Source organism: Tamandua tetradactyla, chromosome 14, assembly GCF_023851605.1.
Source record: "Tamandua tetradactyla isolate mTamTet1 chromosome 14, mTamTet1.pri, whole genome shotgun sequence".
Lineage (NCBI taxonomy): Eukaryota > Metazoa > Chordata > Mammalia > Pilosa > Myrmecophagidae > Tamandua > Tamandua tetradactyla.
This window is the reverse complement of record NC_135340.1, coordinates 68,176,596-68,193,392: the sequence shown is the minus strand read 5'-3', so window position 1 is coordinate 68,193,392 and position 16,797 is coordinate 68,176,596. Positions and strand designations below refer to the sequence as shown.

Genomic DNA, 16,797 nt, shown 5'->3' with positions numbered 1-16,797 from the left:
GAGGCTGAATTCTCACTGATTCTTTGACTATCTGCTTAGAGCTAATCAGAAGGGAAGGTGCTGACTAATTTTCTACTTCCTTCTGTGTTGCAGCCTTTTACTGCTCTCCCAGACTCCTTTAAACACTTTGGACTCAGAGAGAGGCTTCTTTCATGTTCTTCCAAAGAAAGCCATATGGAGTTCAGAATTTCAACTCTCAGTCTCCTGCACCTGCCCTTGTGGGTAGCAGAGAGGAGAGGAAAAATTGCAGAGATACACCGTGTTCCTGAGGCCACATTCCCTGATGCACTTTCCTAGCTTGGGTTTCTGTCCTTCTCTATCCATACAGATAAGCCTTAGTAACTAGTACAGGGTTTGGATTCAGTAGGTATCTAAGTGCTGTGGCATCAGCAGGTTACCACCCACTTTTGTTAACATCCTTTTTGTCTTTATTCCTGAACATTCTAAAGAGCATCTGAGGAAAGAAGACAATGATCCTCTTCAGACACGAATATTTCCTCCCCCTGCTTTGTTTACAGGTTATTCTTTAACCAACAATGTTGTGTGACAACTGTGTCATCACGTTATTTTGCACATGTGTAGGTGAGGCACAGAGGGTCCCACACAAATGTGGAGATGGTGTCTTCTCAGGATCTCCAAGCAAGGGAAGAGAGGAAATTAAAAATAAAAATAACAAAGAAGCTTAGCTTATCTAAGCTATGCATAAGAGTTACTTCCAGAGGACTTCTTTTGTTGCTCATATGTAACCCTCTAAGCCCAAGTCTGCAAGTGAAATCATTGCCCTCCCCACTACGTGGGACAGGACATCCAGGGGTGAAAGCATCCCTGGCAGCATGTGAGATGATTACCAGTTACCGCGAGTCTCACCCTGGTACCATGGGATCAACGATGCCATCCTGACCAAAAGGGGGAAAAGAAATATAACAAGGTATCAGTGGCTGAGAGAGTTCAAATATAGTTGAGAGGCAACTCTGGAGGTCACTGTTACACAACCTTCAGTTAGACATTGCTACCTAGTATAACTTGCCATACCCCAACCAAAACCATTCCATCCAATCCTAAAGAACACCTAGTATGTTATGTAAGATTCTACAAAGGTTCTATGCACTAGGGTAACATTCCAGAAACCTACAACCACCAGATGGGTCCCTGGACGAGATAAGCCCTAAAATGCAGAGGGGCCAGCCTCTCCAGAACATCAAATAATTCCATCCCTCTATGCCATGTATTATCAACAACCCTTTCCAACATGAAAAAGTTAGATTGGGCATAGCCCAAAAACCCTAAAACGTGGGAGAAAGATCAAAGGTGATGGTGGAGTTATATAGAGAAGGTAGGGTTTAACAAACGAGTATGATTGCTGAATTACTATATTCATATATCTTTTGGTCTCCAGAGTCTTAGAGCACCTAGAAATAAAACCTTAAATTGTGGAATTGTAATCCATACCAAACTCTGAAATTGGTTTTACAACTAATTGCTGCAATGTGCTGTGAAATTTATTGCTTTTTTGTATATATGTTTTTTTACAAAAAAGTAAAAAAAATTATTTCTTCTAGCCTCCAATATTTTGGAGCAGCTGGAAGGAAAAATCTGAGATAATGGTATGGTAGCCCATGGCAAACTCTGGGATCTCTCCTGTAACTATTTGTTGAAGAGTGTTTTGCAAACTGTTACTTTTTTCTTTCCCTGGTTTGTATATATGTTATATTATACAATAAAAAAAAAAAAGTGAAAAAAAATTAAACTTCAGAGCAAAGCTGACACAGATGCCAAAACCTGGAGAACAGAGACACAGATATCTTGAGATGCTTGGAGCCCTGCAGACGTTGTCATGAGATATTAAGCAAGCCAGAACCTATAGAGAGCCAAGGGAAACAAAGAGATGTCAACCAACCCTGGAGAAGCACAAAGTAGGAACTCCCACAGGAAGAGAGGCTAAAAGTAATGCAACCCAGGAGTAAGGGACCAGCAGATGCCAGTCACATGCCTACCTAGCAGACAGAGGTGATCCACACACATCAACCTTCTTTGAATTAAGGTACCTTTCCTGGATGACTTAGTTTGGACGTTTTTATAGTCTTAGAACTGTAAACTTACAGCTTATTCAATTCCCCATTTAAAAGCCAAAAATAATAATAAAATAAGAAAGAAAACAGTGACGTTAGGTCTCCTTGTTGCAGGTCACATGTTAGAATCTCATTTTCAACTCCAAGATGGATTTTGCAACTCCCTGAGCCCAATTAAAAGATTACAGTCAAGACTTCAGTACAAACTGTTTGAAATGTTCTGCAAAAACAAAGTGAATTTGACTCAGTGTTGAATAAGAGCTTCAGGTTGACAGGTTAACAGCACAGAGTTAGTCTATGTGATTATAGCAAGAGCGCTTGCTTGTGCACTTTGGATGGATTGTATGGTGTGTGATTAAAAGTGGTAAAAAACAAAAGTGTGAGTTTGTTTGTGTATCTTTGGGATTAAACCTCTCCCTTGACTTCTGCTTGCTCCTCTCTTCTGGTTCCAGCACCTTAGTACCATTCCATTTGCCCTCACTCCATCATGCCTCTACATATGTGCACACACACACACACATACCTCTTTAATGTTATCCTTTATTACCAACTAACTAACATAGTTGATGTTCAAAGTAGAGATTGTTCTCTCACAGCTGTATTTACACTTTAAGAAAGGCTTTTTAAGAAACAAAATTAATCAGTACTTACATAAATTCACTGGAAAATGCCAGACCATGAGGTGAGGTAGCCCCTTAAATTACCTCATTGAGGCAGCCACCCCTTTTGCCTATCTGTGGGACTGGTTACAGTTCTGGGATAGCAGCTCTTCCTCCAGAACACAAGGCATTGCTCAGGGTTGGTCTTGTGAGCCATCATGGGCTGTCACTGAAAGGACGTGGGAGACTTCCAGGTGTTGTGGGCCTCAGTGAGCCGGAGAGTGATAACTGGGCTCCAGCTTATGGGATCTCAAATCTCAGTTACCTAAAACTCTCAGAGCTGACTATCTTGAAAGCTGAATGCACACCAGCCACTGAGAGTTTACCTCTGAAGGAAAAGACCAAGGCCCTAAATTTGTAGGTTATTTGCTCTTTCTGACAAGCAACATAGTTGAGAGGAAAAGCATGTACTTGGTAATAAAGCAGACCTGGTTGCTCAGAACACAGCTCTACCACGTCCTTGCTCTGTGACCTTGAGCAGGTTACTTAACCATTCTGGGTCTCCGATTCCTTACCTGTATAATTACAGATAATACGTATGTACAAGAGGTTTAGGAATAAAATTTAATAACGTATATGAAAATCCCAAGCATACTACCTGACACTTAAGAGAGACTCAATAAACATTCACTTCCTTCCTGCTACTCAGCTTCTTGACTGTAAAGTTGGTAAGTAATAATAACGTTTTATCCTAAAGGGTTTTTGGAAAATATCATGGGGATACCTAAACATAGTAAATATTCAACAATGATAAAAATAATATTATTGTTCCAGCCTGCTAGCCTGCTCGTCGTTACCTATTATTGTTTTTTAGTAAGAATGTCTGCAAGGTACAACAACGTGATGGCCTGATTCACTTTTGTGTATGGCACATAAGTGTCCCCATATGTCTGCTATGCCCGGTGAAGGAATGGGCAAGCAGATGAGGGAGGGACAGTTATCTCAACATCCCTTATGTCTCAGAAGATTGTCCTTCCTAGAGTGTGTTCTACCTCCAGCCTACTTTCTAATCTGGTGACGTGGAAAATCAGGATAAGGAAGTTTCAGGTCTGATGTCTGAGCACAAAAGCCCAGAGTGTTTTCTTCCCTTTGTTTTAGAGTTCATTACGGATGAGAATGCTCCATCTAGATATGGAGGTTGTGACCGACCTCACCCAGTCCACTTTTCCGCAGGATACTTTGGCCTTCTGGGGCTTGCACAACCAAAGGCACTGGGGTCACGTGGCGTCTCATAGGTCCCAAGTCACTGGTCTTGATTTGATTCATCTGCCACACCCACGTGAGTTCATCTAGCCTCTGTCTTGCTCTCTCTACATATGTGGTAACAGAAATCCATTTACACTGCTAGTTTTAAAATTAATGACATCTTCCTTTGATATTTCATTGGAAGTTAGCACAATAAATGCATGTCGTATAGCCCAGTGCTACTATATATATATATATATATATATATATATATATATATAGTGTGTGTGTGTGTGTAGATTTAGTCTAAACTGTCACAAAAGAGTAAAATATTATCTTAAACATATCCTTCACCTGAAAAAAATTCACCATTTCACCCAAGGATTCTGTCATTATTAGGCAATTATTGTCCATGCTAATGTCATCATGTGTCTTTCTATACCTTCTCTCCAGGTTAGAACTGCACACAGGACTCCCCTTCTGGAATTGAGATGAAAATGTAGCATTATTTTATCCAAGATTTTAAATGCCTGGAGATATTGATCCAGCCTGCAAGCCTGCTCAGAAGGATGCTCCACTTGCTGCATTGTGCTTAGAGACAATCTAATAAAAGCTTGCTGAATAATAAACAATGGGAACCCACCAATTCTAAACATTTAGATTGACAGGAATAATCCCCTCCCTGGAAAAGACAGACCAGCGGGCGCTTCCCATAAACCCATTACTGCCCACTCGCCCATAAGCCAATAGAAGACATCGGATTATTGTAACTGTTAGCTTTAAAAGATATTGCTTTCCTAAATTTGACCTCCCACACTAAATATAAAATATGGACCATCTGTAATGAGGGGATTGCAGCCCAAACAGCTATCAACTTGCCAAGGCAGAGGTTAGAAGGTTGATGTGCATTGGTTCCAAAGGGATGGGGATGAGGGTGACCTTTTATCTTGAAAATGGTCACTCAGAGCTGTAATGTGAGAGAAAAGGGTCAGGTATTAGCCAGTAAAGAGTCTGTGAAGCTTCTGCCTTGTTAGGCTTTTACGGGGGTGGGGAGGGGCGGAGGGGCGGCACAAAAGCAATAGGAGAAACAGCATCAGTTCTCATAAGCAAGAGAATGTAATACAGAGGGAACATGAAACTGGATATACTTCAGATGGAGGATGTGTTTTGAAGCCTTTTAAAATAAACAAATGACTACAAGGAAAAGAGAATCTGGAAAGGCAACTATTGTGTTTACTTGTGACACATTTTTAACGATTTGATTGGCGTGTCGGGTGTGGCCACTTACTCCCTACCTGCAGGCAAAGTACATTTCTTCAAGGCTGATTCTTTTAAGGAAAAACATTTCACAAAAATAACTTACGGAATTCGGTGAAATTCGCATTGTTCAGGTCCTGAGTTTTAGCTTAATTCCTAGAAGACTCTGGCAGCAATAAATGGGTAACCCCAAAATATTGGATACTCTGTGAGCCATAGCTTTCTGCAAAAAAAAAAAAAAAAAGACTGCAGATCAAAGATTACATCTGATAGCAGTGCGCCCCATTCAAGGCATGCTGACGTTAAGAAGAAAGTTGGAATGAGACACAACAAACTAATGGGAAAATCCAAAGTGGTTCATACTGAAGCTGGAGCAGACCGTGAGGATGGTTTTAGTAAACGCATAGAAATATGTGCACCCATTAGCCTCATGGAAGCCATTAGCAGGTTTCTTGGGCTGTAGTTTCAAAATACAAGTGAGCGAAAATAGGGGTTGGCTGAACATTTAGGATTCGCCATGACTGGTATTTTGGGAAAGCAAGATTGACCTGATGAATGATGAATAAAAAGCCAAATTTGGCACTACTCTTTTTACTCTCCAAAAGAAGTCTTTCCTACTCAGCTCTCTAGACCATGTCTCTTAGGCCACTGTATTTAGCAGTACATTCTCAATGCATGGTGAGCATGGTAACTAAACTTCAAAGAAAAAAGAAACAATTAATAGCTGTTCCAGTTATTCAGCTTAGTATGGGAAAGAAAAATGACAGAGTGATATTGCCAGTAGCAATTCCTAAGTCATGTGATTTTTTTTTTTTTTTGGACAGATCAATGTTGGTTGCCAAGCAACACACACACACGCAAAAATAAGAAAAGAAAAAGGGAGGAAAGCATTGTTATGTTTTGATAAGTCTCTTTTTTTCATGTGTGGGTTTCATACTGATATCATTATAATTATTTTCCAGCTCTGTGTTACATAAAAAGAGGCTCAGCCTCATTTATTGAGAACAACTTTTATAAACAATTGACCACAAGAAAAATACACCTAGTGAATGAATAGTGAACTTTTGGAACAACAGCTAAAAATTCATAGTTCCTATTCTGGAATACCTTATTAATGATATGTGCGTGTTAATTAATGAATTTACTGCCTTCGTGTCACACTTATGTCACTATCAAATATTAATGTTTTCTATATTATAATGATATCTATTGATATAACTGAAATTTGCTTCCCAGTAGGTGTCACCATGAATAATATTTCCGAAATAGTAAAATCAATGACAAGAATATTAGGGGGGCATTATAGTATGTCAGTGAAATGAGTTCTACTTAAATGCTGCATGTAAAATAAAGGACTAAATATACATAGCCATAATTTTAAACATATAAACATATAGGTTATGGATATGGATCTTAAAATACTCAAGGAAACATTGTCTGAAATAATACGATAAAGCTACCAAATAAACGAAAAGAGGCTCGGTGAATTCTGTGATTTAAAGTCAAGATCCTGCTCATTGATGGAATTAATAACCAACAGTTTCTTTCAACTTGAAGGGAGATCGTGGAGACAAGAGGTGGACTAAGCAGTTGAAATAGATCCTAAATTCATTTGCCCTTGGATGGGATCTGCTGTTTCTTCCTCCACTCACTCCCTCTGCAGCTACGAGCTCTTGTTCGGGAGCCATTTTTTTCTCTTCCACGTTGCTCGGGACTGGACAGTGTCTGCGAGCCAGAGGCCTTCCCAGTGGATACCAGGATAGCTCTGTGTGCAGGGTCCTGCAGCTCTGAGCAGAGGCCGATTGTCTAGGCATCTGGGAGTCTGACGGTGCTGTCTGGAGATGAATGGAGGACAGCCTAGCGCTTTGCAGTGCTACAAATAAAGATAGAGGGATGGCAGGCTCCCTTAACCAAGGGATAAACACCATGAACGTTCAGGAGGGACTGGAACTCATCTAGATTCTGGTGAAGTATCAGAATACCACTTTCACTGATCTTTGATTTCTCTCATAGGCAAGGTTGTCGGGAGGATGCAAAAGCAGAAGCATGCTCCTCTTATGGCCTCTTGCTTTATGCAACCTGGGGCTGCCCACAGAGAGCCTCACCCTGATAAGTCCTGCTGAATCTTTGTTGAAGTGCTCACACTTGTGCTGATCTAAGGCCAATTCCTTCTCTGCCTGGTGGGCTCATCTGACAAAACCAGAGTGCATTATGGTACTTCATGTGTACCCTTCCTGAATAATCAACAACTCTAGAACTGCTGCTACTTTAACCCAGGGTACCAACAGTAATAATTGTGGGTTCCATTCTTAGTCAGTAGGAATGAGATTTGGGGGTCCTTCAAATGGTACAAAACAGGCAGTTGCCAGCTTTCCTTTGGGCAGAGTAGTGTTAACATAATAATATCAGCCGACAGAGCCAAGAGCTATTCTAAGCACTTCACAAGTATGCTTCTAATCTTCATAATATCTCTTCAAGGTAGGTACAATCTTTATTCCCACCTTACAAATGGGTGTCTTGGGGCAGGAGTTGAACCCCAAGTAGTCTGGGGCCAGAGCCCAGGCTCTTCACCACTGCCCACAGCTGCTCATAGGAACCCTACAGCATAAGAGGTTCCCTTGGTATTTGAAGGCAGTTTCTAATGAGAAGACAACTCTGAAGTTCGCCCAATTTGGGCACTCCTATAGAAACTTTTTATTTTGAGGAGCACCTAATTCAAAGTTTATTATATGTATATAATAACATAAAGGACATCCTTTTCTCTGAATGCTGTAAAAACTACAGGAAGAATTAGTTGATTCTTAAGGGGAAACTTTATACAGTTAAAGGTGGAAAGAGAAAACAGACCTAATCACACCTCATGTAGGCACAGTTGGAGCAATGGGTCCTGGCTGGGGTTCTGGAGTGTTCCAGCAATGGAACATGAGTCCCTAATCTTGGCTGACTGCCTGCAGGGTTCCTGAGGCCTCCTGGGGCTTACTTACAGAAAAAATGTTTGCCAATTCTCACTGCAGGAAAGACCAGAGCTGCCACTGTCATTGCTTGGCCCTCTGTTTTCCCTTGCTTTGGACTAGATTGGTCTCCCTCAGATTCCGTTTTGATGCTGCTCTCCCTTGTAACTCTCCATTTTTATTCCATGATATGAGACTATGCTATCTTTTCAAAGATCATCTCCTAGATAAAAACCTCAAGCCTATCACCTTCTAAGCAAGTTCCATCCCCTTGGTTATTTGATCAGAATCCTGTGAAGAACCCTCCTAAGAAGTTCCAGGTGTCCTTGGGGTCCCTGGTCACACCAACCTGCCTGGGTTCCTGACCCAAAACAGGCACACACCAACCATTATCACTCTGAAAGGAGCTAGGGATTATGATCACGTTTTCTGTAAGAAAAACTAATTTTTGAATCTGGCTTTTAAAAGATTGTCTCCAGGGACACTGAAACAGGTGTATTTATCTTGCAGAAGTGGTTCTTACATTTCACTGAACATCAGAACCACTGGAGGCTTACTGAAATTACGGACTCACCTCACCTCCATCCTCTTCTAGGAAATTCTGTTTCAAAATGATAGGGCCCAGAGATTCGTATTATTTAAAAGAGGGCCCACTGACCGTACTTCCAGCAAGCCTGTTCTGTGGTTTTTCCTGGTTTCCACTTCAATACTTGCCCCTGACTAATGAGTCTATAATCCTGGGACCCAGAAAAGATTGAAAGAAAGAAGAGCACACATACAACAACAACAACAACAAAACACTTTAACTGCAACACTTTACTTACCTCAACACCCTTGAGAAACAGGCCAGAAAGGTTAAGTGACTTGTTCAAGCTTTCAAAGTTAGCGGTGGATCTTAGACCATAGAATGAATCTCTCATCTTCTTGTTCTTTCCTCCACTACATGCCCCCTTTCCTTTTCTGAAGTATTTTGAATAAGATAGAAGGTGCTAGGACTAATGAAACCTGAAAATCACATATAAAAACACACTATTTATTGAAAAGTAGAAAATTCTATAGAAGGCTGGGAAGAATTTCACATGATTCAAAGGATCACAACTTTTTTAGAAATGTAACTCAGAATTAACAAGGGCATCTATTTAATGGCTTAAAACCAGCTGTTATGATATCTAATCACAGTTTTACCTTATAATCTTGTAGGGGATCACTAAAATCTGTCTGTGCCTAAGCATCCTTATCTTTTCCCAATCCAAATTACACAGTAAAAACAAAGATTACTATTGACATTTAAAAATTCAAAATATAAATGTCCCCTTACTTTCAGCAAACTCATTACATGAAAATCAAAAGTTTTCAGAGGAGGTAAATTGAAGTAATTCCATTGCAAGAAAAATAATATCACAACTCTTGGAAGACACTCCCCTGGAATATCTCAAATGTGATCTATTTTATAGATGTGTTTCTTTAGAGAAACTAATTCCAAGACTCTGTTTTACATTATGGCAAAGTGTGTTCTTCTTAGCAATTTTAGCACAAAAAATTCACAGACACCATCCCTATGTGATGTCAAACAGCTGGATAAAAATCACAACAAAATCAGCCATCTAGTCAATAGTTGGCATGTATTGTATCAACCTCTACTCTTTAAAGAGAATTAGCTAATTGACTTCTTTTATCCAGATTGAATTAGAAATAATCAGTGCATGTTTACTATGAAGAAATCATAGTACTAGAAAATTTAGTGTTGGGCAGGCCCAGTAATTAAAGGCCAACCCAGAGCAAAATATCCCTAAGTTTGTTAGGAGGAATTCTAAAAATAGAGCTATGTTTATATAGAAACCAGTGCAATGCCAGGCCCAGAAGGAAATAATCATAGCTGAAGCGTGATGTGATGAGAACTATATGAAAGAGACCAGTGCATTACTAGAGAACTTTCTGTTTTGCAAACAAGATGCGGAAGGCCTTTTCAGAAGCTTAGAGCCTCCCAATAAATAGCTCTTAAAGCCATCTTTAGCTGGTTGCCTAAAAATCCCCTCCACAGCCTCCTTGTCCTAGTTCTTACCCCCCTCACCTTCCCCCTTCCCACACACCTGCCCCTGACATTCACCCAGTTATCTTTCAGCCCCAGTGGGTATCTTAAAATTTGGGAGAAATATAAACTTTCTTACTGGAAGGATAGAATTCCTCAATGTAGGGAAATTCTCTCCGTTTGAAACAAAATAGATTTTGTTATTTTTTTTAAATCACAATTTTCAATTTGTTTCAAAAACATTATAAATCATGACAATTATATTCGCAGAAGTTTTTATTTTGCTGTTCCCTGACACCCCCCCCCCACAGAAATAAAGTTTTAAGGAAATTAAAATTTATTTGGTCAAAAACATTTGACATTTACTTCATTACTCAGTGGACTAAATTCTCTCTAAATAAAGCCCATACTCATCTGACTTTCCCCATGAAAATCTGTACAGTGAACTCCTAGTTTATTATGCCTACTTGAAAAGGGTAATTTAATAAGGCTTCAGAACAAATACTTAATTGTGCAATGGCTATCGACAATGCCTTTAAACAGTTGCATATTTGCCAGATTTAGCTAATGGAAGTAGAATTGCCACTTAATGTCTCAGCTTGCACTGGTGGAAAATAAATTGTATCTGACATTCCTTTGGCTTTTAAAGGACATGCTTAGATAATATTTACAGTCAAATTGATCTATTGTCGCATTTGTGTTTTCTTGGGTTAAAAAAAGGGAACAAATGGATTCTAAAGGGTAATATTTCTTTGTATCTGCTCAGTTTGGAATGCTTTTGCACACATATGCCTCATTTACTGGGTGTCTAAACAGAGTCTAAACAACTGAATGGAGAATGGAAATTTTAATCAGGCTCAAAATTCCAGATGCACAGATCAGTCAATGAGCAGCATTGCCCACATTTCATGGGTACCATGTAAGAAAAACTTGCTTCATTAAACCACTTGACACCTTAAGTGTTAAAGTATCTTCTTCAGTTATGACTATGAAGAAGAAAGTGCTCGAAGAAAAGATCTAATATTTCAACATCCATTATTTGCCAGGCATTACTTTAGATACATTATGTTACCTCATTAAACCCTCAAAACAACTCTGTGTTAGGATATTATTACCTTTTTTTTCCTGTGGGTTTCCATTTCTGTGAAACTCAAAGCAGGCAAGCCTTATTATTATTGATGTTGTTAAAATTTAGGACATTGGGTACTCTGGGAAGAAATAATGTGAAGCAGGCACAGAGAGATGCTCCAAGTGCAATGTCATGTTCCTCTTCCTGATCAGAGGGCTGGATCCCTTGATGTGTTCTCAGATACTCCTCTCTACCCCCATACCCCTATGAAGATGACTATCATCCCAGAAAGTTCCTTCGTGCCCCATCCCAGCCAATATCCAGCCCCATTCACACCCACAGGCAACCACTGTTTCGATTTCTTTGCACCATAAATGAGTTTCACCCTTCTAGAACTCCATATAGATAGATATACTCTTTTTTATAAGCATTTCTTCACTCAATATTGATATTTTTGAGAGTCACCCATATTGCACAGATCAGTAGTCTGTTCCTTTTGGTTGCTGAGTAGTAGTTCATTGTATTAATATACCACACTTTGCTTATCTATTCTCTTATTAATTGACAGCTGAGCTGTTTCCAATTTGGGGCTTTTATGAATCAAGCTGCTATGAATATTCTTACAGTCTTTTAGTAGACATGTTTTCATTTCTCTTGGATAAATACTTATTAGTGGAATTTCTGGCACATAGGGTAGGTGTAGTATATTATTTATCTTGGTTTTGCATGCTATCTGATAGATTTTCATATATCCATATGATAAAGACATTATGCCAACATAGTAAGGAAAACCTACAGCTGAACAAACATTTTTTCTGGAAGCGTGGATCAGAATCCAAATCAACTGAAAAAGAGATCTTTAAGGATAAGCCTTGGGACCTAGGATGGTGCCCTTGGCCCTGCTGTAATCAACAATTTGGATGATTTGAATGGAGACATATTCAACAAGTCTATAACAGACTGAAAGGAATACGCAATTGAGTTTTTAGAAACGGATCAAATTAGGTTTCCCCAAATCCATTGTTCAGCAGCTTGAACCACCCAAACTTTTTTCTCAACATTCCCCTTCTAGCATACTCTCCTTCCAGCCCAAACCTTGATTCATTTAATGTAGTAATTATGGTGTTCCCTCACCATACCATGAATTCTTTCCCAGATGCCTCTTTCCCACATGTTACATTTTTCTCCATGAAAACTCTTTCCCCTAGCAAAGCTTTGTTCATTCTTCAAGACATAAATTAATCACAACTCATTCATTGAAGCTGTCCTCAGTCCCTGCAGGAAGAAGTAAATGCTTCCTCTTTGGCTTCCTATGGCCCTATATATTGCATCTAATGAAGCTCTTCTATTTTATTTGTTGTTAACAGACTTGTTTCCCCATTTCTTGATATAGCTAAAAGGTGATGTTCCTTTTTGCATTCCATTCTGCTCGTAGCATAAAAGACGTTGCCCTCAAAGGAACATTTCTTGTCCCTCTTCTCTTTTATCCTTCTCTATCTCAAGTCAGCAAAGGGCTGATCTGGGATGGTCAAACTAAAGGATACTGAAGGGGTATGTCATCCAGGAATGGAGGCTTGTGGGTATAAAAAGCCTTTTCTGGGTCAACAGGCCCTCAATTCTGCCTTCCCAGGTAGGGAAGGAGGACCTTTCCTCACTTTAACATGAGTAAATTTCTAGCTCAGTTCAGAATTAAAGGGAAAAAGTAGAGCAAGCCATCCAGAACATCCCACTGAAGTAAAAATTTCTCCAAAAATTTCTGCCAAACTCACCAGAGCTCTGTTTAGGATTAGAGATGCCTAAGTGTCACTGTGCCTTGCTTTGCCTTTGAGTCCAGAGACATCTTAAAGAAGGGCTGAAGCAGGGAAAAATTCAGGAGTTCCAGGATTTTAGTCAAATGCTTTATCCACCCCGAACACATCACCAACTGTAATGTTCATTACAATTTGATTAAATTAATAAAGAGACAATAATAAAGAACAACATTCACTGGAAGTTAAAAATCAGTTGCATTGAAATAACATGGATGAATTTCACAAACACAACATTAAAAGAAATAAACCAAACATAAAGGAGAACTTAATGTATGATTCCATTTATACAGAGTTCAAAAATAGGAAAAAGTGGGTGGCCACAGTGGCTTAGCAGGCAGTGTTCTTGCCTGCCATGCCGGAGACCCAGGTTCAATTCCCAATGCCTGCCCATGCAAAAAAAATAGGAAAAAGTAATCCTGGTTCTAGAACTCAGCACAGTGATTATACTCAAGTAAGGGGCAGTAGTGACTGGAGGGAAGTACAAGAAGAGACTCTAGGTAACTGGCAATGTTATATGTCTTGATCTGATTGCTGGTATTACAGGTACTTTGTGAAAATTTATCAAGCTGTGCATTTATGAATCATTTTCTACATGTACATAATATTTCATTAAAAAATTTTAAACTTTATTGCACTAATACAAATTAAGATGTATAAGTAAAATATTTCCAAGGAAACAGCCCATGAGCCTAGTTAATTTCAAGTGGGCAATATAGCCCATCACTCTGCATGGCAATTGTTTTAAACACCTAATGCATATTAAGAATTGTAGGCACCACAACAAAGTTGCTAATAGTTCCCCTGGTGTCTGTATCAAACCACAACTTGAATGCTATGTCAATTTTGGAACACCTCATCCTAGAAAAAATATTATCAAACCATGGTGCATCTGGAGGAAAAAGGAAAACCAAAACAAAGAGGAGACTAGAGAACTAAAACCAGGAGAAATTAAGAGACCTAGGATACTTAACCTGGGAGGCCATGCTCCTTATGTCCCAGTCCCGCCCTCCAGCTCCACCCCTACCCCATGGAGCCCAAGTCTGCAGCAAATGACACAGCTTGCTTCACCTGAGAAGAACCTTTGTAGACCTTTACATCAGAAACCATAAATCCTCATTTTATCCCTCCAGCCTTCCTCTATTGTCCTTGGAATACACAAATATGACACAACATGCAAACCCTGAATAGAGGGGGGGAGAAATTAGAAGGATCTTAAATGCTTGTGTGAATTTATTGCACTCACAAAGAAATGCTGTGATTAATTGAATGTTTGGAAGCTTTTCTTGACTGAGAGAAAATAATTGTAGTTAAATATGTTCTTTATATTTTAATTCTGTAAGATCCACATAAATTAATACTTATGAAAGCAACTGTGAAGCACAGAAGATATTTTAGAACACTTCTGAAGAAAATACTAAACATATATATATATATAGTCCATGAGGAGTTGAATCTGAAATTTTCCTTCAGCAGCACTGGCACATATAATCCAATGTGATTCTTAACAAATCAGGTACTGTTGTGCTCCCAGACCAAGAGGTGAGTGAGAAGAGATAAGTTGGTCTAGTTCTAAACCTTCATGACCTGAAGAGTGGGTTTTGGTCTAAATTTGAAGAATTGAATCTGTTTTTATTTCAGCCTTATATTGGGGACCACATTTCTCTGGAATTTCAATCAGGCTTTACTAAGGCTTTAATGAGGAAAGGGAAGGTAGTAGATTTTTCTCTACACTATGCCAGAGTAGGAAAGTTTTCATTCCTTTCACCCTTCTAAACAGCAGAATGAAAAACGAGGAAAATATGATACATAAAGACTCAAAGTTTATTCTTTTCAAGTAATTATAAGAATATGTAAAACGTGTACATAGATGTAGGTGTGTTACTCACGTGAGTTCACATTCTATATTCCAATTAAGCAAAAGACCTTAAGAAGGCATTTCAAACTTGATCATAATATTTTAGAAAAGACTTCAAGAATCAGTTTACTCAACTGTTCCAAGTAATATGGTAATAAAACCATCATATCTGTCCACAATCTTTAGAATTTTCTGGGGGCCCACACAGTTCACCTAACTGAATAGTCTTCTTACTTAAAGAATGCCACTGGGCAATCAAGGTATATCAAAGACAACTCAGCAAATTAATTGCTATCCCTAACAAATCAACTCACAACACCTGTTTAGCTTGATGGAGGGTCTGAAACATTAAGTTCGTATACACTGTTCTGTTGATTTGTATGCAAAAGTTGGCAGAACAGCCCATAGCCTTTATTTATTCATTCATTCATTTGACCATTCTACAAACACTTTTTGAGTACTAACAAACAATGTGCGACATGCTGTCTAGACCCTGACTGTACATTTTCTAGTTAATTAGGACAAATCTCTGAGCAGCTAACTGGATACCCTTCACTGCCTATCCAATTTCATTTGGGGGGCTAGTTTTAGTTAGTCTCTTTCATTTTCAATATAATACACTCAAATTACTTCAGGATAAAAGGAAATTAACTCCATGGATACACAGAGTCTGAAACTGAAAATTTGTTGAGAACTGAGGTGGCTCCAGGGACCTGCAGTTCTTGCCATCTCTCATTAGCAACATTATCCTCCATAACTTCATAAATATACCTGTTGCCCTTTCTCTACTGGCCTGGTTCTCTTACTCAGGGTTCTTACTCCCTTGTTACTTTGATGTATGCACACTGTACTGGATTTTATGACGTCAACTTTAGTAAGGCTAGCAGCCCATTTCTCAGCATCCCCTTCCCTGTAGAGGTCTTGATCAGAGTTGGTCAAAAGAGTAACTTCCAAGAGATTGGGAGGAAGAAGTGAAGTAGAGTTGTTACTCTGTAGAAGGTCACTGAAGTCACACACTGTGCAGACTCAGGAGTGCCTGGTGGGATATAGCTTGTTCTCTCTCTCCTCTGCAATACATTTTTCTTCCCACCTGACAACCCTGCTGGCCAACAGCTGTCCCAGGCCAACAGCTATCCCAGGCTCACCACCAGAAACTTGGCTGAGGATCCACAGAGGCAGTAGCCACTCAGATGTACAGCTTCCCCCAGAGTGGTTTTTCCACATATTTTTCCACAAGCCTCCCCTCCACAGCCCACTTCTACATCCAGAAATCAGTCTTCTTTGATTCCTCTGAGACTCTGGCTTGTCCACTCTCGCTAGGACTTCAGGCAGACTGCTTGGTGACTGTTTCTCGGACTCTCCAACTTTCCCTTCCAAACCTTCATTTCCCCATTTCCTCCCATGTTTGCATAAAGTCCAATTCTTATGATAACTTCCTTATTTTTTATAATATTTATAGTAGCTCTGCCCCAGTGTCCTTGTTTCCTGGTTTGCATTATTCCAACACATGTCAAGTTGATCTGTGTACTTAAGATACAATACATCCTAGATTTTTTGATTTAGTACATTTATTGTAATGTCTTAGCATTTGTATTTCTGAAAATCTGCATGGGGGGATTGCTATGCAACTCTGATTGGGAACCACTAATTTAAAATTCACAAGAAAGGGAGTTAAAAATTAAATCCAAGACGATTTTTCAATTTAACATATGCCCTCATGACTTAGAAAATATGCAAAGTTAAGGAAAGAAAATTTACATAGCCAGGTTGTAAACCCACAATTATGACTTTATTAATTCCGACAATAATTATAACAAAGTCCAAGGCCCTTTAAGAATTCAGAGGAAATCAGGCACCAGGAGAGAGGAGTAGGTAAATTCAGACCTAAGGAGCAGAGGAAATTCCAAGCAAG

At 39.3% G+C, this 16,797-nt stretch overlaps 1 long non-coding RNA gene across 3 annotated transcripts in view; it reads right to left on the bottom strand.

Moving 5' to 3' along the window:
* The window catches only part of LOC143655162 (uncharacterized), a 603,365-nt gene that overhangs the window by 212,153 nt on the left and 374,415 nt on the right, over positions 1-16,797 (bottom strand). For all 3 annotated transcript variants that reach the window (XR_013162082.1, XR_013162083.1, XR_013162084.1), the window contains exons 7-8: positions 8,946-9,126; positions 5,277-5,393 (exon numbers count right to left, since the gene is read on the bottom strand). This is a non-coding gene — a long non-coding RNA (uncharacterized LOC143655162). The remainder of the gene's footprint in view (positions 1-5,276; positions 5,394-8,945; positions 9,127-16,797) is intronic.